Source organism: Aphelocoma coerulescens, chromosome 2, assembly GCF_041296385.1.
Source record: "Aphelocoma coerulescens isolate FSJ_1873_10779 chromosome 2, UR_Acoe_1.0, whole genome shotgun sequence".
NCBI classification, from domain to species: domain Eukaryota; kingdom Metazoa; phylum Chordata; class Aves; order Passeriformes; family Corvidae; genus Aphelocoma; species Aphelocoma coerulescens.
In genome coordinates this window covers 82184127-82208020 of record NC_091015.1, presented here as the reverse complement: position 1 = coordinate 82208020, position 23894 = coordinate 82184127, and the positions used below count along the sequence as shown (strand labels likewise).

Here is a 23894-nt window from a genome sequence, read left to right as displayed (position 1 = left end):
ACACAGAAAGACATAAGGAAGGAAAGCCAGCATGACACACAATCCTAACTTTTCTTCAAATAACTCCTCACTATCATAAGTAGCCCTGTAGCTCACACCTTCTTGTGTCAGGATGTGGCTGCATCAGAACCGACCTGCACGGTAAATCAGGACTCCAAGAGGTAAGTCGGTGTGAGGGAATTTCTTCCGTAAACTGCTTTTGAACAAGAGCAAAATACCCTCTTTAAGTGCACATTTTGTTACCAAAACACTTTTCATGTGTTTGCCTTGCCATTTTGCAAAGATGTTCAGGAGCACCAGTAGGATAGCATGAATTAATTCATTTTACACATCAAAATAATTTTAAATTTATACATAAGCTTTTAAAAAATGTATCACAGACACTTTTTATGTGGACATACAATTTCTTTAAAATTGTGAAAACCAGCCTGGGTCCAGTTCTGCCAGCATTTCTTTCTGCCAGTGACCATTCCATATGAAGCAGTTCCACTGAGCTGGGTGAAGCTCCTTTCACAGTAACTGCTCTAAAGAGCAGATTTGAGCCAGACTTGCCCAGGAATCCTTCCAGTGGAGAAGCAGTCCTGGTCAAATTCCCAAATGTCAACATATGTGACATGCATTGTCTGAGAGGAACAGACCTTCCCAGCCTTTAGATAAAGAAGAGGAAGGCTAAATCTCAAACATTCAGCAAAAGCTTTCAAAAAAGACGACCACTGGATTTTTTAAGACCACCTCAAAATCATCCTGACATACCCTACATTTCATGATCTATTTTAAAATTCCCTTTCAACTACAATTACTTGTGTTTTCCGTAGAAGTCACACAAACAGGGAGAGTGGCAGCTTGCAAGAGATCACAAGCTGCAAGGCAGAAGACACTGTGAAACTGAGAGGATTAAAAAATCCAGGTTTCTGTACGCTTGAAGACTTTCAGGAGGGTCATTTTTCTTTCCAAAGGGGGTTGCTAATTAGCCAACCATAAAAGTAGCAGATGTAAACAGTCCTTGTAAAAATAGCTCACTGCTTATTGAAAGCAAATTTGTGAGTAATACAACTTCACTGAATTCTAACCAATTTGTTACTGCTGACCAGCTTCTCTCTTCTAGACATCCTTAAATTTCATACACTGACATCTCCTGCTCCACAGACTGACTATATATCAGTCTGTTCAATTAGCACAATTCCAGCATTTCTGCTGATTTCTATTTTAAGAAGGGAATCTATCTACTTCAGAAAGTAAAATCTGAAGTCTGAAGAGTAGTTTATTCCTGTTCCCAGTCTAGCTCTGTTCCACATGTCAGAAATATTTATGCCAAACAAGAGGTCTCCTCAGGCAAATCATATCAGTATACTTGCTGTACTTTGAACTTACAACTAACTCCAGTATCCTAGTATCACACTTCATTAGTGTGGGACGAGCCCCTAAAAAAGGTATTTTGTGCTTGCAAATTAAGCCAAGATGATGACTTAAAAATAGAGAAAAGTGAGTTTTCATGAAAATGTAGGGTTTCAAGACCTTATGGATTATATGAAATGAACAGCTATGTCACCTGTACTAAGGGAAGTGGTGCCTTTCTACTAAATGTTGGAAATTCGGCAATCCATTTTCAGAACTGTGAAATGCTGCTTACTCCAACTCAAGGTACTTGCATACAGGATGACCCTTGTTCCCAACCTCCAACAGGGACTGGGCTTCCCAGCTAGACTGCATCTCCCATAACCACAACAGCAAATAAACTTTAAAAGAAGAGATGGACGTCAGCCATAAAGCCAAACCCCAAGGCAAGAATGGGAAAATAAAGTATGCTAATTGCAATTCCCATGGGATATGGTGATAGCATTCCTAAACCTAACCCTTCCATTCTATTTTTCAGTGAAAGGAGATTTGCTTGTGGTTGGGGGTGTCCCTCCATAAAATAAACCAATGAACTTTGACAAAATTAGGATGCAGAAAAACTCTTCCAGAAGGCAATGCAGGACAAATCTTCAAACCAGCTTGAAACCACAGAAGAGGCAAACTATACTGAGATTGTACTGCTCAGAAGCTAAGGAAGAGGGATTTTTGTAAGAACATTCTTGAATCTTTGTACCAATATATCCCTGGCTCCATCCTGCACCATGTAGTTCTTCCCATTTTTGGCTTAGAAGAAAACCACTACACAGGACTGGATCTTTACACACTGAACTCACCAAAACACCTTAAGGCTTTAGCTAGTTTGCACCAGCCTGACAGAAAGACCTTGATGTATACTTCATGGTGGTGCCCCAGTGCTTGACACTGAAGTGAAACGGAATTAAGAGAGGCTCATGGCTTCTGGATGCTGCAAACACACCATTTCCTCATGCCACTAACACCTCATCCTCAAACTAGAATATAAATACGTCAGGGCTTACAATGCAATAAGACAACCAAAATACAGCAAATACCTCATTAAACATGAGGGGAAAACAATCCTTTTCATCATCTCCAGGATCCCTGTGCAAGTTACTGCAATGAAAAAAAAAAAAAACCAACAAACAAAAAAAGCACAAAAACTATTCAGAGAATTAGGTACAAAACAATCTAGCCGGATGAAAAAACTCATTATTTCAACACAATCCAATAATCTAGCATATCAGTAGTGCTGATAACCTGCTCTCTTCAATGGCCCCTTGTTCTTCTCCTTACTCTGAAAAAAAGCTATTCCAAGCTGCAATGCACCTGGAGGAGCAATGAATGTGTCATGCATGCATCTGTCACGGGGTTGGGTAAGGGGCTGGCTTGAGAATTGCAGTAATCTCTCCAAGGGGTATCTAGTGCTTACCCTCCTCAAGGCAGAACCTCACACAGAAGATAATGTTTAAATTAACCCTTTTGCAGACAGTCTTTCAACAGAGTCTCAAGAGTGGCTGCCTCAAAGAGATCTGGGGAAGGTAACTAAGAAAGTCAGCCTGTTGACTGCTAGCTTAAATTCTGAGCAAAGAGTACACCGCCATCATTAAAAGCTTAGGGGGTACTACTTAAGAAAAAGTTGAAGCACACATAGTTGCAATAGTGGGTCTGTGATCTGCAGTTTAGAAAGCACCTTTATTAACACAGTTAGGCACTGGAATGAGCATCTGAACTCTTAATACTGATGTTATTGGAGATCTCAGCTTTACCTGCAATAGCAAGATCTAAGCTGGCCTAAATTTAGCTTCAAACAAGCCTTCAGTTCAAATTAAACTGCACGCAACAGGGTCAGAACTTCCCCAAGCCACATGTCAGTGGCAGACTCAGTGAACCCACACAAGAACCTGGGTATGCTCACAGAAGAAGAAAAGGGTGAATCTAAGTAATAATATTCCTTTCCCTTCTCCCAGATTAAAGTTTCAAGTACCAGGAATTTCAGGAGTTCAGGAGAGCTGCACCACTGCCTCCTCTTCAACACCATTCCACTTTGAAGTGCATAATTCAATATCCAGGTCAGAAAGGAAAAGTGATTGTGAGGGGAAGGAAGTTCCTGTCCCTGCTCCAATGAATGTTTAATTATTTTGTATTAAAAAATAATTTGAAAAAGGGCTAGAATCCAGGCAGTATAATAGGCTTACCTATGAAAAGGATCCATGATCAAATGCTGCTAGACAAAGGTGGGAACTCAGCCTTAGCTTCTTTGGGCTGAGTATCAGACCTAACTCAGAGAGAGCAAGCCCTAGCTCTTCCACTGCTTACAACTCAGCAGAAGGTACCTAACTCCAGAAAGGAATACAAAGGAGCAGTTCAGCAGATTTTCATGCAACAGAAAGTGGGCTACCGACTCAGAAGTCCTCGTCTTGATTTTCCCTTGTAGCCAGTTCACGCATCTCCTGATCTGGGATGCCAGTTTTTGCAAATCCCATTCCTGGGCCAACTTTTCTCTGGGCATTGCACAATAAGCCTTGTTATATGCATCCCATAGAATACAGTCCCCAGAGGTTTGATACCCCAGTACTTTAAATCTTTTGTGGACCAACTCTGTTGCAAATGTTCCCAAGTTGCTTTAATGTTTTGAAAACCTTGTGATTACAAATGACAGCCAACCCAACTGAGGTAAACACTGAACATCAAGTACCTTCCCATCCACTGTTCCCCCTCAGCTGAAAGAAGTCAGGAGGGTGCAGGGTTTCAGATACTCATCTGAAGTCACATGTGAAAAGTTAGTCAGTATAAAGAAAAAATGGAGCTATTCAGAGGCATTTCACAAGCAGGAGAAAAAAAGCAAATAAATTATCTGCAGCTAACAGCCCACATGCAGTTAGTTTTTGATTTAATACATCTCAAAACCAGGACAAGCTAGCAGATTTTCTTGCCAGTGAAGGAAAGCCCTACAAATAATCACACTGCCATAAAAAGGTTAAAAAGGGTGGGTGGGAGGAGGCATTCTCTTTGCAGAAATCAGGAGCTGCATCTCCTGTGCAAACAGGAAGCCATGACCTGGGCTGTCCCTCCGGCCGGGAGGCCAGACAGGGACTCACTGGGCTGCCTGTCCAATCAGGCAGTACCGAGGCAGCCAGCAGCACATCAGCTGGGAGGCAGGATGCTGCAAAGCTCTGGTAAAAAGCCTGCCCTACCATGGTCACCTTTCCCTGAACACTGGGGCTCAGCTTTTAAAATCAAAGCATGTACAACCATGTCTCCATCTCAACCACAAGTGTCCATCCACAGCAGACATCAACAAAAATTAATTTTCAAAACAAGCTGCTTGATTACTTTTTTGTTATTTTATATGATTCCTCATTCAGAGAGTGACACCATTATTGCCTTCAGCTAAATCCACATGTAAGGGACAACATACCAGGCAGCTTTCACTGTGTGAACTGAGGGTAGACGGGAGGGGGCATTTCCTCCACTTTCTAGAAGCAGATGAACTCCCACTCAATAGTTAATTCAGACTCTAAGCTATTTTCACCAATCACTTGAAAGTTAAATAATTATCCCATTTAAAGAAATCTGGCAATTATATTTTGCATTCCCTCCCTCCCCAGCAGCTATTGCTCCTGTGACAATATTCATCTTGTCCATGATGTCTATTATCTGCTATATAAATATTGATGATCTGAGTAATTGCTGTTCTGTACATATGCTTCTCAAAGATATAAATTTCTCTGTCTGAAGTAGGCTGCTGACAAAGTGCTCTCCTCCTTTTGCATGGCAATGAAACATTACTGGAGGTGTCACTGGGAGGGGGGGAGAAAGAAGTAAAGCAGCGAGTAACAACAGCCTTTGAAGAGGAGAAATTATGTTTGTCTGTGCTGGAAAGACCAAATAGTAGCAAAGAACAACAAGTTAGCTAAGCTGGTATTCAGGCAGCTTAAGTTTAGCTTATGCTGTGCCAACACCAGGCACAGCTGAAAAGGAAAGAACTCCTCTAGACTCAGTGCTGGCCACCACTAAACTGGGCAGGCCTAGTAGTGACATGGTGTGTACAACATCCACGCTGTACCTACTCCGTGGTTCACTGATGGCATGGGTTACTTTTTCTGGATCAAAATCCAACCAGAAAGACAAGCCAGTCTTGTACTGGAGGAAGCACACCATGCTGAACATTATGCTGGGACAAACAGGCACCCAATGCCACCCTGTAACCCTTGCCAGCAAAAAGCAAACGTGTCACACAAAAGCAAAGATAGTCTTGACACACCCAACACTCATCCATGAATACCACAGGCACAGAACACAGCATTGCTTCAGTCTCTTTTTGCTGGTTCAGTGCATTTGCCCAGCAGGCCTTGTGAACACTCAGGTAGCTCTCTGTCTTTCTGCAATTGATGAAAATCACTACAAACACCCCACTGCATATTCTGGCTCATCTGGTCATATTGCCCTCTGGTCTGGCAATACAAAGACCCGATTTTGAGAGAACCCTCCCAATGGCACATGGCCTCACGCTTCCAGACTTGAAATTTGCCTCCAGACAGTAAACAGTATGTGAGAGATGAAAGCTCTTCCTTAGTGGACACAGACTTCCTACAATACAAAACCTGTGTCTGAACCTCAGTAAAATTACCCCTCTGGGAGTTATGGGTCAAGAGATTGTTCTTTTCAGCTACGTAGAATTTGGCAAAGTTTATACTAAGAGCTTCCTTGTAGAAATAATCTAAGGTCTTCACCAATCGTTTACAGTATCTGGAAACAAACACTGGACAAAGACCTTTATTAAATTTAAAAAAAATCTTTTGAACTTACATATGCTACAGAAATTAAGGGGAAACTAAAAATCTGCCTGAAGTTTTAGGAAGTGTGTGAAGAGGCTGTAAAAGGCAGCGGGAGAAAAGACACCAGACTCTCTATGGGAGCTGGAGGTCAGGACGGGGGCAGGAGGTGGGTAGGGACGGAGAGTGAGCAGGAAGCAAAGGGGAACATGCAAGCAACAGATAACATGCAAGCAACATCTGGAGTGTCCAGAGGTGGAGAGAGAGGAACTGAATGTTTGTAATGAGCTAAAGAAGTACCTTCTCTGTTGCCTTGTTCTAACAACTACATAATAAGCCATTATACATAATCACAGCAGCCACAAATCTTTTTCTACATACTATATGCACATGAACAGACTCAGTCAAAGTAGTTACTAAACACTCATACAACCTATTTTCTCCCTGCAACACTGTGTTAAGCCATCTGCTTGTTCAATGGATCCCTTGTCATGCAATTAACTCCCCCTTCCAGTTTCTACAGCTTCTTTCCTTCCCCCGTATTTTCTACAATGCTTTGGGGTTTGTATGTTACAATCTCTAATCACAACTGCTGTACATCTCTGGATTTTGAAGGGAAGTTGCTTCCAGCAGAAAATTAAAGGTTGAACTCTTACCAGGAACTCTGGGCATGCTTAACTAATACTAAGCCACATAACATAACCTAATTAGTCCAATAGGTCTTTTTAAAAAAATCCACATGACCTCGGTTCTTACACTGAGTCATTTTGGAGACCAGTTGAAACAGAGCCCTGAGTAATTCTTTAAGATCAACAGCGCATTTCTCAAAGTGGACTGGATCCTAACTACAACATTCACATAACCCCTACCACCTCACCTCAATTTTTTCTTCCCCCTCTTCTGTTTTCAAGACAAGACACAATTAGTGACCTCCAAAAAGTAGCCCATCTTAACAACACAGCCTCCTACATTTCTCAGAACTACTTTCTTTGTGTGTGGATTAGTTGTAACACATGCTATATGCACATGGAATGCTCTACTGCTAATGCAAATTACTTTGCATGTAAACACAAAACACAGGTAGGCCAAGCCACTAACTGCCCAGTTCACAAGCACAGACTTCATACTCTCAAGCTTTTACATGCATAATAATTTCAATGCACTGAAATGTAAAACACCTTTAAGAAATGTGCCTCAAATCTAAAGTGTTTGCATTCCTGAGTCACTAGAAAGTAAAATTAAATTATTTTCTAGGTAGTTCTTAATCCCATGTTTCACTATGAAAACATGGTCACGTAACTTCACTAAAGCTATGCCTGTCTGGCACATCTTTTCCTGCACAGCCATGTCTATCTGGAGTGTGACAAAATACAATCTCCATCCACTACAACTGCATCACCAAATGTCCTCGGAGAGGATGCAAACCAGCAGGATGCAAATCCAGCTCCGAATGTTTTCATGAAGAGAGAAGCAAGCTTCAGCACATCTGTGCCAAACTCGCTATGTCCACAAAAAGAAATGCTTCACTGGGTTTGTACTCTGTTACAGTCTCTCTCACGGAGATATGAAAATGCAATTTCACTATAAAAATAAATACACTGGAGTGAATAATTTCTTGCACTGGGCACATGGCCATCTAATTTCATTGCTTTCAAAAAGCCACTGTACTAAGACCTAGGAAGCAGACAGTGTGTGGATTGCAGGACCCTGCTTCTCTTTCTCCTCTTTCTAATTCGCCTCAGCTTTCCTGGGAAGGGTTGCAATATGGTATCTGTGTCTCCCAGATGCCGAGCACCCTTTCTCAACAGGTAAGGACAGGGGCACCTTCCTCTACCACTGCAAGACCCGTAAGGAGGCCTTGCAGTGGCAGCCAAGGCACAGGGAAAGAGGGACACTTGAACTGTGATGAAGGAAGAGCTAAATCATCAACAGGCATCCTCAAAGTAGCACAGAGATCTGTATGGTTTGGGGAGGAGCAGCACGTTTACTAGTCTTTCCCTTTGATAGAACAGAATTACTTTGCACCTGCTTTTTACAGGAAAGGCACTCACAGGAAAACATTTTGCCAATACCTGGAGTTTTGTGCTTTACAAAGCTAGAAAAATCCAGTCCAAAGACTGACAGAAAGTGTATGAGCACTATTCTAATCAAATTTATTTACATTGTACTTCTGATACACAACACCAGCTACCAAATACATCACCTGATAATTCAAAGAAACCTAATGAGCAGTTTGAGATTCCAGGCAGTCCACTGAAATTGCTACTCCTACAAACCTCTTTCTTCTTGATTTTTGGCTACAGAAGGTAACATGCCAGCAATCTATCTCGGAACAAGAGCTGATGAATTGGGGGAATTTACAAAAAAAAAAAGCAGTACAATACAGTTCATAAACCAGTTTGCTTACCAAATGAACATGTTTAGCAGTTTCCTTTTATACAGCACTAAAGAACTGCAACTTACATTTCTTCTGTTTATGATTTTTGTGGCTTAGACCCTTTTTCTTCTTCAGCCTAGATGACTCCCAGTTCTCACTTGAGAATATTCCAAGAATACTCAAGCTCTAGAGTCTAAACGCATGCATCCTGACACAAAAGACTAACTCCCACTTCCTAGGTGCACTACAACCAAACCACAATTCTGTTTTCAGATGAAGTTGATCTTCAAATGTACTGAAATAAGGCCAGCAATAAATTTGGGATTGGCTTGAAGAGGAATAGGAGTGGTCAGTCCTCCTTGTACTCATCTCCAAATGTTGACAATTTTGTGGTTTTTTACCTTTTTTTCTTTTGCAGTAAAGCTCAGCTGGTTTAAACAATTGCCTCAATGTTCACCAACACAGGAGAAAAGAGGAAGAGTTGATACAAGAAGCTGTTCCTTTTGGGCAGTTCAGTACCTTCAGTGCTTTGGCTTGTAGGTTTCTGCCTGCTCGGGGCTCCCAATGGAAAACACTCATGAGATCCACTGGAGGTCATAAAATGTTGCCAGGAACCAGATGCAGACAAGATGTACTAAAGAGGTAAAACAAACAAACCCCCAAACAAACTAACTGCTCTCTTACATTACTTTTCTTTTTTCTTGCCTGCAAATCTTGCCACAATTGGAAAAGTTGGCAAGAAAAGAAAATGTTAATGTGATCCTAGAGTAATTACTTAACCCACAATATCACAACAGGTTTTAAAAGTCCTGTCAAGGATTTTCTTCTCTTGAAAAGGAAGAGGAATTTCACACAAAGAAGCTCAGAATTTCTGTAATGTGTGGCATTAATGAAACACTCAAAACCAGTTTCATCCGCCTAGACAACTGCATGCATCCCTTTCACAGAATAAGCAAGCCAAGCTGAAACATAACAGGATCTGCACCTTATGCAGTATGATTTGATTTGCAAAAAGGGGAAGCTGATACATCTCAAAAGTATGCAGCATATCACACCCATGACTTCAGACCCTCTTAAAGCAGTCCCTGGCTTTTGCTCAGACACGTGTCACGAAGGAAATGGAGAAGAGAGGCTCCCGAGCTGTGACGAAGGTCAGGACACTCCAAGAAGTGTATTGCACACTTCAGAGCTAGGAGTTGCCACCACCTCTAGTACTAATTAATAGCAAAAAAAAAAAAAAAAAAAAAAAGCCAATAACCTGAAAGAAAATTAATTGGACATGGCTATTCAATACCCTAGACTAGTTTTAAATGAACAGCGACTGTGCTGTAAGTTAGAAAAGGATATGCAGGGGCAAGAAAGTGGAAAATTAAGCCTATGTTTATGTACCACCAGAATACAAAGTGGAGTAACTTGCAAAGTTGCTGCAAGTTGCTGAATGGATCTTTTTATACAAGTAAATTTACATAAATCACTGATTTTCACTAGCCTATTTTTGGTAAGTCAAAAGCATCCGTGTATTTTGGGTTTTTCCTCCATACATACATGTGTGAATGCACATTCAAAACTTTTTCTTCAACCTTTTACTTTTCTCATTTTGCCACCAAGAAAAACATGGAAGAAAGAGGGTGAGAAAAGGAAGCAGAGAAGAGGGATCTTTTTGCATTTTGCTTTTAAATTTAAAAAATAGGTCTAATACATTTCTTTTCGTGAAAGTTTTCTGGTTTGGGAAAAAGCATTTTCCATTTGATTAATTCAGTCAACTAAGCATGTGACAAATACCAGGAACAAATAGTTTTGGACCAAAGAGTCTGGCCTTTTGATTTCAGCTATTTTTTTTAAAATGAGTATTTCTATACAAAGAAAGCCAATCACCAGTTGTAAACAGACTTCAGAAGATATGAAAATCAGATCCCCCTGCACTGCGCTCCTGATCCACAGCATAGAGGAGCATCTAAGCCTCTGTGGGCCACATGCCATGGCTGCCTTTGTTCCCATTTGAGAGCACAGGACACAATTAGCATTTTCCAGCTTCTCCTCCCCACTGCCACTGTGGAATAATTAAGAGCTCGAATGAAGGTTTGAGCATCAGGCCTCATAAATTACACACACACAGCTATCCTTCTGTTTGATCCCAATCTTCCACAGGTCTCTAATGAGAGCCATGAACACCGTCTACTAATCATCTCGTCAGTAATGCAAATAACCATCTTGACCTCTCATCAAGTGTCTCTCCAGCTTAAACACTGTACCCTCAGACTGCACAGCCCTGGGTGCCAAAGCTGCCATGTCCCACTGAAAGAACCTCAGCACGACGACACTCCATACATCACACGGCCAGCTGAGCACAGCCACGCATCGGGAGCCAAAGCAATCCCTCAGCTACCATAAGGGCTCACATCTATCCCTGGCTCTGCACACACCCAACAGCCAGGTACTGCAGAGGCAGGGATCTCGGATCTCACCGAGGAGGCACTGTTCAGCTACAGCAACACATCTTCAGTCCCCCTAAAACAAAACACTGAATAAGCAACACAGCACTGGCCTGGCAACTAAAATATGGAAACATGACCTTGTTCAGTCCCCCCCAGCACCATCACACCATGCTCTGGGGATGCCACAGCAGTGCTGTTATCCTGGACGGACATCAGGCTCATCCTATGCCCCCAGGCCCATCTCCATCCCCATCTCCTGCTGCTGAATGGACCCTGATCCTGATGCATCGTTTGCCATGCCTGAGACTGTGGATGGAGCCTGTTAGAGCACTTTGAAATCAAAATGATAAGAAAGGCATTCTTCTGTGAAACATCATTACCACCCTGCCACCGAAGTGTGAATTGCAAGAGCTTCCAAAATAAAAATAAATGTATTTGTATTAGTTCCTTACCCTTGGCATCAGGCCCATACTGCCAGTTCTCATAATATTTACATGGAAACTGCCATACAGAACAGTGCAGCAAACAAAAGGAAATTCTGTGAGAATCAGATCAAAACATACCAAATGGGGCTTGGTACCACAAAAGCAAAGACAAGCTTCACCTGGACAAGCAACCTGTAGCTGTAGTCACTGACATTAACAGATCTACCATGGCAAAAGGAACAAAACAGGCTCCCAAGCATCTGCAAAATAGCATATTTCGGGTTTTCTTTTAAATAAATAGATTTGGAAAGTATTGCTGAGAAAAAAAAAAAGCTTCAAGAATTTAAATATTCTAAATAACAGTGCCAGCACTTCAGCACCTCTGGTCTTGCTGTGGCACAGCTCAGCCCCAGCAGTTCCCTACCTCACTGGAAGGAGAATTTCTGGGCTTCCAGTGCCACTCTCAGCAAATTTCTACTTTCTAAGCAGCAAGCGTCTGTACAACAGAAACCCTCCTATCAGCATTACCAGCTGTGCCCACAGCACAAAAAGCGTGAGCACGTACACTGCAAAATCTCAATGTTTGTGTGTGTGTAAACAGTGCACTTCTGGAAAGGCAGAGAGAATATTTTTAGAGTAAACACTGCAGATTTTGTGTCCCTTAGGATGTCAGAAAGCCGCTGTGATCCACTGCTCATCTTCCCCACTTACCGCCTGCTCAGCTAAGGCGCCTCTGGAACTCAAAGGGATCACGACCACATCTCACAAGCCTGTTTTCCTGCCTTACAGCAGTCCAGTTCCTTGGTGTGCTACCCTCCCTAATGTTAGCTTACCAGACATTAAAATACCAACCAGCTCCAGAGCAGGAAATGAAGTAAGAACCAATTTCTAAACCTCACAACTGGGACTGCAGCTGCTGTCCCAGGAAGGTAAGTAGAGAGAAATGGGGGAGCTCCTCACAGCCCAACTGGATCCCAGAAATCCTTCCAAAGGTATGAGAGAGATGGAGGAAACACACATGCTAAAGCATTGAGGCAGAAGACCATCTCCGCCCCAAATTATTCATTTTCAGAAACAGAGCAGCCCTCCAAGACCCCAAGGATACCTCCCCTTATGCAACTTCACCTGCAGCTGATGGAAAAGAAGGCTTGTTTGATGAAGATGCCAGGACTTTGAGACTGGGACTTTAAATTAAAGAGCCCACTCCTGAAAGGTGTCCCATTCTCGGATTTTGACTTGGGAGAAAGCAGGAGGCAGCAAGCAACAAGGCTGATGCTTTCTTCTCTTAACCACCTATGCAAGTACTTTTTCAAAACATGCAGAATTATGGCAAGAATTATGTTTGAATTAAGGAGCCTGTGGGGGGAAGTTCTCAGTCACAGAGGAAAGAAAAGCTACGAAAAATACTACAAAGAAAATTGGTTTATTTAAAGCCTGAAGAAAAACAAAACTTAGACAGAAGAGAGTGTTTTGGTCCAATCCTGGGTGAAGCATACTCAAGGAAAATGCCTGTCCAGAAGAAAACCTCATGCAGCACACAACTGCTATTTGCAAACTGAGCAGGAGGGCTTCATCAGCTGAAAAAGGATCTCCCTCAGGTTAAAGGGATGTCAGTGGATATCAGCAGATGTCAGTGCCCAAAGGCTGACATGCAGCATGGAGGACCCACACTGCTGGTCACCACAAGCCAGACAGCTCCATCATCCTCACTCCTTTCCATGGGGATGAAGGGCACACAGAGGAAAGTACAAGTCCAGAACCCAGGAATCCCTTAAAGGTTTGAGCACCTTGACACCACAGGTGCTTGCAAGAGCCTCTTTTTCCTCTAGCTGCATCAGGACAGTCTTTCAGATCTGATTTACTGTCTAGACACAGCATACTATCACACAGGACAAGTGAAGAAGACTGAGAGCAGCAGAGTGTGGAAAACAGACTGGCCCAATCTTTTTCTTTCTTTAAAAACAGTGCCGTGTGCAGCCCACATCAACATCCTCAAAAAAATGCTTGATCTGTCCTGCACCTCAGAAGCTGGCTGCTGAAAACAATCCAGAATACAATTAAAACATGGATTCTGTTAACTTTCACTTCCCTCTGCAATTTTGTAATCATCTCATCCATCAATTTTGAAAGAACATTAATAGTGGCATCAGCTGGCTCTCCACCTCCTCTGCTGAGCCAGCTTTTTCCAAGCCCTGTCCCCTGCCTCTCAGCATCTGACCACAGATGCTATGAGGGAGAGGAGGGAGGCAAACCAGGGGTGGAGAGAGGCCAGCAGGGCACACCTAACATGGGGGTCACCCCACAGAGGAGTTGCTTCTTTCCCAGGGGAGCTATGGCAACGTACAGGGCCTGAAGGTCTGCCTAAACATGCTTTACTCCAAAAGAAAACCACACACACAAAATAGAGAGAACAAGGTTCTATCAGGGGATTAAGTGAAGCTTATCCAAGCTCAGACCAAATCCAAGGCTCACCACCACCTTCCAGGCTGGAGATGCCTAGGCCAGTGGTGTGCAGTGGTTTTTGTTGTTTATCCTGCCCCCCCCACCCCTTTCCCCCATCTCTTAAAGATGTGTAGATGTCTCCATTGATACAAGCCATTTCTCACAGCAACCTTCCACAGGCTAGACAAAGTCCCTGGATCCCCAAGAACTTTCAGGTAAGAGATGAAGACCAGTCCCATGTTCCTTTTAATTGTCTTTCCTTCTCAAATACATGAAGTTCAGTAATCAAATACTGACTCTTGGACTTACACACCGTGGCAACGCAAGGAGAAAAACCGGTTGGTGCCTGTTTTTAGCATCTGGCTTATTAATTATTTTGTAAAGGTGTACAATCCTTTGAGTCACCTGAAACTTTTTAAGACACTCTGACATTATTTTATTAATCTAGTTTGACATGGTTTATTATAGTGATCATGGCCACGATTTACATCACAAATTCCCAAGAACACAAGTCTGACTTTTAAATTTTATATATTATCATCCCAACTGTTTCACTGCAGGTCAGCCTGGTCTGTTCCAAGACCTGATTTTGTTGGCAAGCATATTTTCCTTGCTGGTACATCCTCTTTTCCTCATCTAGTTAGATGAGGCAAAAAAATCCTAAAGTACATAAAGAAAGCCTATTGTTATGCTCATTTGAACACAATCAGAAATTGTCTGCTTCATCCTCTCTTGCTGCTGTGTGAGGTTGGTATTAACCACCCCCATCCCCTGAAAAAAGATGCAGGAAGAGACTCACTGTAAATTGGTTAGAAGACTTGCAGACATCTAATGACTTGCTGGAACTACAGACATCACTTTTCTGGAAAGTGGCCAAGTTCACCGACTTGAATTTCAGCTGGAAACTCAGCCTCTAGAACCTGCACACTCTTTCTTGCACTATCATGTTGCTATTAATTTCCAGAAAATAATAAAAGCATGAGCAACCAGGGTTCCTCACTATGAACTGATGCAATTTCAGTGTAATATTCAACCCCATAGAAGGTAGGTGGGATCAAGCAAGACTGCATCCAACAAAACACTGAGGAACAGGGCAGAACACAACATATTCTTTAGATATAAGCTATGAACAGAGTTGGCCTAAAGCAGCCATTTCCCCATTGCTTGATCTCAAACGATCCCACAGTAATGGCTCTGGTCTAAACGTAAGGAAGATGAATCCTCTAAAATGCTTCCAAGATATTTTCCTGGCTGGCCTTCATCTACAGTTTGAACAAGCAAAAAATTATAGATCTACACTGGAATCAAGATTGTATATAACCCTACCAGGCTATCTGGGATGTCTGGAAAATGTTAAGTGCCACCAGAAACAACAGGCTAAAGTGATGTTACCCAAAAACATGGAGAGAAGCAGATGGTATTTGTTAGGGAAGCACAGAAACAGAGGGAAAGGAGGGAGGACTGCGGCGGGCGAGTTTAAGGGGATGACTAGGCTGCCACATAGTGAATAGCAGAACACACACAGCCAAGTCAAAGAGGACTTGGGAAGCACCAGAACTCTGCCTACCCCATCCTTACCTGGGATCTGAGGGTATCTCGGTTCTGGGCTGCAAAGCCCCCCAGTACAGCACCAGATGACCTGCTGAGCATGTCATCCCACTCTAGCCACTGACCACCATCCATAGCCAAACAGTGCTTCCCCAGCAGGCCCTTATCTCATGGGTTAGAAATAAATGCTACATCCCAAGGGCATGTGCTCTCTGGATGACTCAGGCCACTGCAGATTCATGTGACAAGGCCTAATTTTTATTTCTCTCCTGCTTTTCCCTTTGTACAGTTATAAAATTACATTTAAACCTATGTTATTTTTTTAATACAAAGACTGCAAACTTGATCACTTCAAAATTAGGAAGTATTATAATGAAGACCAGCCTCTGTATGTATCTGCACTGTCTCTGTCTCCAATTCAATAACCACAAACCATTTGAGCCCTGCTTTCAAAAAAAACACACAACAGTAAGGTTGTGTGATAAAAGCAACAGCTGTCCCTCAAACCCTGCCTCACTCAGTGAAGGTCAGAAACATTTGTGAACAAAGTAATGCAGGAAGAAAGAGAGACAATCACCTTTGCTTGAGGAAGTTGAACATACCACCTGCAGGCAGGAATGACCTCCTTCTTGGCTCCACACTCAACCTTTTAAGATGCTCACCAAGTCTCTGAAACTTGTTTTCTCTTCAGGTGACCCCTAATGGGGTGGTTCCACCCTCAAGTCAAGGCATTTAGGGCTAATCTACAGACACCAGCAGCTGAGGTCAGCTGTCCTTGTGCTTCCAGCAGATGAACTGCTACATCATGCCAGGTACTCTAGGATGAATAGGAAATAAAATCACACCCAAGTATCTCTGTGACACAGCCAAAATTGAAGGTGTTTAAATCACCTGAGATTGATTTGCTCTTTGACTTCATTCCTCAGCTATGAAAACAAAGACAGTACCTGTACCTGAGATGCTGCAAGAATAACTTCCCCACCTGAGAAAACCCCCCAGGAAGGAATTAGCAACTGTTCAGCCAGCTCAAGGTCTGGGTAGGGTGTAAAATAAATAGACTTGGAGACACATGCAGAAAGTAAATGTGGGAAGAAAAAATGAATTATGCAGCAATTACCTATCCAGTGAAAAAGGGACTCTGTGAAAGGGAAAAAATGATGCAATTACAGAATTAAAGATTGTATCATAATGCAGATGCAAAGGGGAGTTCTGCAACATTAGTCCTGGAACTTCATTGCTTTTGTCCACCTGATTTTGTAATGCCACTGCTCTCCTGATGTCATTATTTTGTAAGCACTTTAAATGCAACACAATTATGTGATCATATGTTTATATATTTTCATCATTAATAACATGTGGAACAACCGGCAGCCTGTGCTCCCAACGTGATGGATGCCTCCAGCAGATGGCTGTGAACAACTCCCTTTCTTCCACCTTTAACTGAGGTAAAGAGCAGGGAGAGTAAAGGGAGAGTCTTTATACTTCAATTCCATGCACAAACATTTGGGGATTTTGGGGTTGTTTCAAAGGAGGAAACCAAGACCACTATCAATCAACTACTCTGAAACTGATTGTCACAAATCAGATTTTATGAACAGAGGTGCTGAGCAGCTGATGTGCTTTCCACAAGGTCAGAAGGAAAGCTCCCAAGGCCTGGATCCCAAATGACCCCACTAAGAGCCTTCTGCCCTAGCCACTGAATCCCTCCTACCTCCACATTAAAACTTGTTTAAGTGTAATTATTGCTCCTAATTGCAGGTCAGCCCATCATGTCCAGGCTGTGTGTGCTGGTAGATGCAGTCAATGAGCAACTTCAGGGAGAGTGTCATATAAAATACAACTGGAAAGCAAACATTACAGTTGTATGTGTTCATCCTGCATGGCAATTGTTATATTGGGTCTTTTAAGTAAATTACCCTGCACACCTCCAACTTCAGGCCAATTGCCAACACCTTCCTCAGCGTCTGGGTCAGGCTGCTTTGTGAGGGAAAGCAGCTGCAATAGCAACAACCTAACTTGTTTTATTTGCAGATGGTATTAGCTGGCAAGAGGCAGTGCTGTCTGACAGCATGCTCCCTATACATGCTTCATGCTTTTTAAAAAAGTCTTACTTGCCTTTGTATGTCCTCAGTTGCAAACACACACCGTTTCTTTAAGTAGCATTTTCACCTTGTCTGTGCGGTGCTGGCAGCTACTACAAGCTTTACATGATCTTGTACCTAACAAAGCAAGTTTCACTTCTATCTTTCCCCATCCTCAGAGAGCAGAGCTTGCAAAACCTGGAGCTGTCAAGTCCCTGAGGTGCAGTCAGTCAGAGCCTGCAGTGTCCCAGGCACTCGGGTCATACCAGCTCTTCTCAGTGCACATCTTTTGGAAGAGCTCCACCATGGAAAATCCGCTGTGGTGATGGAAATATTGCAGTCCTTCCCTCTTGGCATGCAACCTGCTCGGTTCAGTTTAAAAGCTAAGAGAGAAAGCACTGCACCATCCCTAAACGTATAAAGGTAGCTCAAGACAGTTAAGGAGAACAGGCAAAGAAGATACCACAGCAATGTTTTACCCCACATCTGCCTGCTTCAGGATTTCTGACACAGAAGCTTGGGTGACTGGCACCTTCAGAAGAGGGACCTGCAATGCCTTGTCCAAGCCCAAGTCCATTCTTGCCTACCAGAGTCATTTACCATGCCAAGCTAGCGGTGGCCAGAGAGGAAGGGAAGGGAAGGGAAGGGAAGGGAAGGGAAGGGAAGGGAAGGGAAGGGAAGGGAAGGGAAGGGAAGGGAAGGGAAGGGAAGGGAAGGGAAGGGAAGGGAAGGGAAGGGAAGGGAAGGGAAGGGAAGGGAAGGGAAGGGAAGGGAAGGGAAGGGAAGGGAAGGGAAGGGAAGGGAAGGGAAGGGAAGGGAAGGGAAGGGAAGGGAAGGGAAGGGAAGGGAAGGGAAGGGAAGGGAAGGGAAGGGAAGGGAAGGGAAGGGAAGGGAAGGGAAGGGAAGGGAAGGGAAGGGAAGGGAAGGGGTGTTCTGCTTCACTAAGTGGCATATCCCTAACAGTGTAGAGAATTACAGCTGGATGCCAGAGATGCCCAGGCAGAGATTTTGTGTGCCAAAAGGGAATAGCATTTTGCATCACTGGCATGACTTGGGGCTCCACAGCCTCCGTAAACCACGACAGGGAGCCAGCTCTACAGTTCCTCCCTTCACCTCACCTTGACAGATGTGTCTGGTTTTACCTAGATCTATATGGGTGTTTGAGATTTACCTTGGCCCTCTAAGGTGTCACACAGTATTTTGACATTAGAGCCTGACACTGGTGATCTCAGCAGGGCCATGCTCTGTGCCCCAGGACAGCAGGTATACACTGCCTGACAACCAGCAGCAACAAAGAGGGCATCAAAATGTGCATTGGGTGAGGAATTGCATGTGCATCCCATAAATGCTCGGCACCTCTGACACTCCTATTTCTACTGTCACTGCTTGTCTTTTCCTTCAGTCCAAGGTCTGGAAGAAATGTGCTCACCACATCAGCACAACTATACTGTCTAGGATGGACACAGCCTGGGTGAGGGTAAGTCTGCTTTTCTTAGTACAACAGTGTCCAGATTTTGGAGGCAGACCCTTCAAGACACCCATGCCAGACCAGCTGCATCTATACTGGGATGCTTAGAAACACACAAGCATGCCCCTGACATCTCACAGCACCACCTCAGCCCAAGTGCACATCTACCTGAAACAACTCTGGGGAGAGGGAGAGCTGTGGGGGAATCCAAGACTGGATTCACTCACAGAAGCTACTCTGGGAGAAATATACAGCACTGAATGCTATCAGTGTCAAATTATTACTGAATTCAACAGGATGGCGCCAGTGAATACGCAGATTATCATACTGCCATTGCACATGTGTGAGTCTGCCCATGCACATACACCTCTGCCAAAGTCCTGCCCAGGGGGCACATTCCCCTCAGCTCCAATGCTCACCTTAGTTCAGCCCAAGGTGTCCTGGAGGTCAAAGAAAGCAGGCTTGTCCAAGCTATGGCTGTCAGCCCACAAGCCTTCCTAAATCTCAAGTGGCTTTATCTTGACAAACCAAAGGGTAGCCATGCTGCAAGGAAGAGTAACAAAGAGGACTCATCTGTGGGACATCTGTGTCCTCTGCCCTCCTGCCCCCACAGCTCCCTTCAATGCTACCTCACACTCGCCCCTGCCCTGGATCCCACACACACCCTGCACGTTGGCCAGGGCTAGAGGCGCTGCGTGTTTGACCACCACACATGCAATGCCTGGCTGGCCAGCTGCTACCAGGCAGAAGAGAGAGTAGATGTAAGCAGTCTAGTTTTCATCAGAGAGAGCATTGCTTCAAAGATTTCCCAGCCACCCACTACTCTTAACAAACACAAGTGGGAAATTAGTGATCTTCCAGACTGCCAGCCATTGGTGCAATCTGGTTGAAACTGGCCAAAGAGAAGACAAACAGCACTCATTTCCTGGGGAAACTAAGTTACAATGAAGTTAAATAAAACTAGATGAAAACTACGATGTTTGATTAGTGGTGTTTCCATGTTCTGCTACATCTCAGGAAACAACGCCTTGCCCAATCCAGCCTGTGAGCTGCACAGCACACAGTATAGTTCAGCTCTGTAACTACCCAGATGTTATACATCTGGAGCAGGAAGGGGCAAATTTCAAACTTATTTACATCTGGAGGTTGCTCTGAAGGAGTAATTTCTGCAGCAGAAAAACAGAGCAAGGAGATTTGCATCTGAAAGGGGTGAAATGCTTTGTCAGGGCTAAAGGACTGTTACTCAGATCTCAGTGTGAAAGCAGCTGAGGCTCATCTCTCCTTCACAGCCCTGGAAATGAACTCATCCCAGAGACTTGAGCATCCTTCTCCTTGCCACCCCCAGCGTCCCTTAACCCATGCTGGTGCTTGGCCACCATCGGTGCCTTTGAGGCAGGGAGCAGCTCTGCTGCAGTCGCACCAGTAAATGTTGAGCCCTGGACAGTCCCAGACACAGGGAGAGGCTGCACTGATGAGGGCTGGGAGGTTTTCCTCCAGCCCCGCTCAGCGTGACAGATTATGCTACAGAGCTACAGCAGTTCCAAGGGCTCCTCTGCTCCCCTCGCAGGGCACAGCACAGCAGGAGGAGACAACAGCGACAAAGCAAGAAGGCAACTCCAGACAGAAACAGCTGTGGAATTTCTCTGAAGAGCTGCTTTCTGTGAAGGGGAGGAAAGCCCAGCCTCCCATCTGACTTCCAGCCCACCCACCCACCGGATAGAGGCAAAGAATAAGAACAGGAGAAAATTTAAGGCATGCCAAGATCCCAGGCTCTGGAAATTAGTTTCCCACATTTGCACAAAAAGAGCACTCACACCCAAAATCTACTGCTTTGAACTCGGATTGCACACCATTTACTCAGCTGAATAACTACACTCAAGTCAGTGACATTACTTGCCTGAATATCTTCTACTTGATGTATGGAAGGGGGCTGCAGAACTGGCTGACAAATAAACACAGGTATACAAAAGGCAATGTAAGAACACTCTTCTTAGAAAGGCTGGATCCCTATGCCAGGTCCCAAAGTCAACAGCCACGTGGCCAGAACCACAAACCACCAAGTCTTCGGTAGAGTCATGTAAACTGATCAGGGCATCATCTAGATCCATTCATACCTCTAGATCTGTATCCTCCAGGCCCCATCAACAGATTGGGGTCACAGTCTGAAGAATACTTCACTGACTTAGAAAACTAAATTCTGCTTGAAAGGATGGCTTTAGCATTTAGGAGTAAAAGCTTCATTAGCTTCCAGCAAGACTTCAAGCCCCAAGCACAAACTAATGCTCCATAAAACTCCAGCAGAGAAGCACCATTGCTCCTACTCTGCCAGTACTCGTCCCGGGTATGGTCAGCTGTTCTGGATGGAACCCAAACACGATATGGCATTTGTTCTCAGCCCTATGCAAGGAAAAACGATGTGCACTTCACACCCTGGAAAGCTTATGAGAGGCAGCCCTGAGCTTAAAATCTTTATGTGCAAGCTTGCTTCCAAGTACCCCTCTAATTTCACTGGGGCAACTCACATGACTGAGGTTAAAACTGTGCTGAAGCCTCCATCGGACTGCAGCTGATGGAGTTCCTGATCTAGTTCATCGAGATGTCAAGGTGAGAACCCCGAACTGGAGCCAGGAACATGTATGACAAAAACATATCCACGGATTTTGGCAAAACTGAAGGATCAAGCGAGTCCCTTGGGGAAGGGTGACCAGCACCCAGTAGCATCTACCTGCTCATTCCCTGGGCACTGTGCTAAGCCACAGCAGATCTTTGGATGAAAGGCTCATTCAGAGTTCTTGCAGTTGCATGTATAATTTAAACACACTCTATTAAGGCCAAAATAATATTTATTGTCTTCCTGGCATTTCTAATCTGAGTATCTCACAGCACTGTCCAGTACTTCCACGAAGACTTCACAACACGCATATAAAACTTCCATCAGGTGTTGTCCAACCAACTTTCTTCGCCCCCCAGAAAAGCAGCAAAAAAACAGTTATCGTTTTAATTTGTTTTCACATACCTGGCCAGCTGTCCAAACCCTCTGAGAGACCTCACACCTTTGAGCCAGAGGCTTGGGCTTTTTAACTGTACTGCCAGCTTGTGCATAGCGGGAATTCTCTACAGAGCCCCGTCCCGACAGCCATGGGCACACCAGTGCCATGGCCAGCAACAGCACAAGGCTATCCCAGCTTTGCACTCCTCAGCCAGGACTACTTTTACGTTTCCCCTTTCATGAAGCTCGTAAGAAGCTAAAATCCAGTCGCACACTGTTACATAGCCAAGAACAGAGTTTTCAGCAGAAGGGTTTTTCCCTAAATTGCTACTCTTGTCATCCCATAGGCTCTACGTTAGTGCAGACTCGCTGGGCATTTCCAAAAGGCCTGTGGTACAGAACGGCTGAGAACAGGACCTTCATACTCATCCTAAGATGAAAGGCTACAAATAATTTCCAACAGCCTAAATCAGCCAAAAAATCTAAGTAAATCTGTATCAAAAGCTCTCTAAAACGTACTAGCTGAAAACAAAAATAAAAAGCAAGCAAAAACAAACCACGAGCCGTATCGATGAGAAGCAGGAAGAGTTTCAGTGAGCAAACAAGCGCAGAGAAATTACTATGTTTACACTTCAATTAATGGGACCTTATCAAAAGCCTGTTTGCTTTTTTTTTTTTTTTTTTTTTTTTTTTTTTTTTTGTAAGACACCTATTACACAAACACACACTCTTAATACCTCCCCGGCTGGCACCCTGGTGCACATATCCGAAGTGTATCCACATTTCAGGAGAGGCAGAGCTGCTCCCGGAGAAGTCCCTCCACCGGACGGCGTGTCGGAACAAAGCGCTCGGGTGACGGATATCGGCAGGGTCCGTAAATCACATTTTTGGCAGCTCGACCTCAGCTGGGAGACGGCATCTAATGCCGTAAGAAACTCTGAGTGCTGCTGCTCTGTAGAGCGGGGATCCTACCTGGGCAGGGGGCTTCACGCCTCTCCTCCAGGCTGGTTAAATAAAATAATTAAAGCCTTTTTCTAAAACCCCGGTGAGATGTCTGGCACTTAATGACAGCACCCGAGTTACGGCGTATCTTCGCTAACTGCCGGCATAAGAAAGGGAAGGGAAATCAACCAAAAAAAAAAAAAACCCATGCAAAACCACCACCGAACCTCCCGCTGGAACAAAGAACCCCACCAAACCCCGTCTCTAAGTTATCTGGATTTACTTGCTCGCAAAGCACACGGATAAGCCTCCTCCGCTCCGAACAGCGCTGGTGCGATGCAGGCGCGACCCCGCCGGGTTTCGAAGTAACCTCGGCGCCCTCTCGGGACGCGGCGGCGGCCGCGGGCGCTGCTCGGCCGCTCACCTGCACCGCGCATCGCGCCGCGGCACCGCCCGGGGGGGCTCCGCTCTGCCGCGGCCACCCGAGCGCGCCGGGGCCGGCCGGGGCAGGCGCTTACGAAACCCGCGTCTGCCCCTCGCCCGGGCGGGAGGGAAAGAGGGAGGCGTGGCGGGGGGCATCCGCGCCCGCGGCGGCCCCGCTCCCCGCCGGGAAGAGGAGGAGGGAGAGGCGCCCCCGCCGCTGAATCCACCGCGCGCGAGCATCGTCCGCCGCCCCGGGGGGAGGCCGACAGGGGAGCCCCGCCGGCGGGCAGCGGGCGCCCACTGACCTTGCCGCCATCCGCCGCCGCCGAGCCTGCCCGCGGGATGGCAGCCCCGCGCCCGCCGCCGCAGCCGGCGCCTTCGCCCCGGCAGCCGGCGCCGCCCCCCGTCCCCCCCGCCCCGCCGGGGTGCGGGGCCGAGCGAGGCGTGGCCGAGGCGCCGGGGAGCGCCGGAGCCGCCCCGGACCCCGGTGCGCCCCACCCCGCCCCAGCCGGAGCAGGAGCCGGCCGCTGCTCCGCCGCGGGCGAGGCTGCCCGGGGGGGCGGAGCGGGGCGGCCTCGCAGCAGCGGTAGCCGCGGACACCCCCGTGCCCTGCAC

The 23894-nt window shown here is 45.2% G+C and overlaps 1 protein-coding gene across 2 annotated transcripts in view; it reads right to left on the bottom strand.

Moving 5' to 3' along the window:
• Positions 1-23648, bottom strand: part of RNF152 (ring finger protein 152) — a 41534-nt gene extending 17886 nt beyond the window's left edge. Inside the window, exon 1 of one of the 2 annotated variants that reach the window (XM_069008296.1) lies at positions 23585-23648. The gene's annotated coding sequence lies outside the window, so the exon portion shown is untranslated. Of the gene's footprint in view, positions 1-23139; positions 23268-23584 lie in introns of those variants that run through there. The other variant, XM_069008297.1, reaches the window with a different exon arrangement.
• Between the last annotated feature and the right edge of the window lie 246 nt (positions 23649-23894).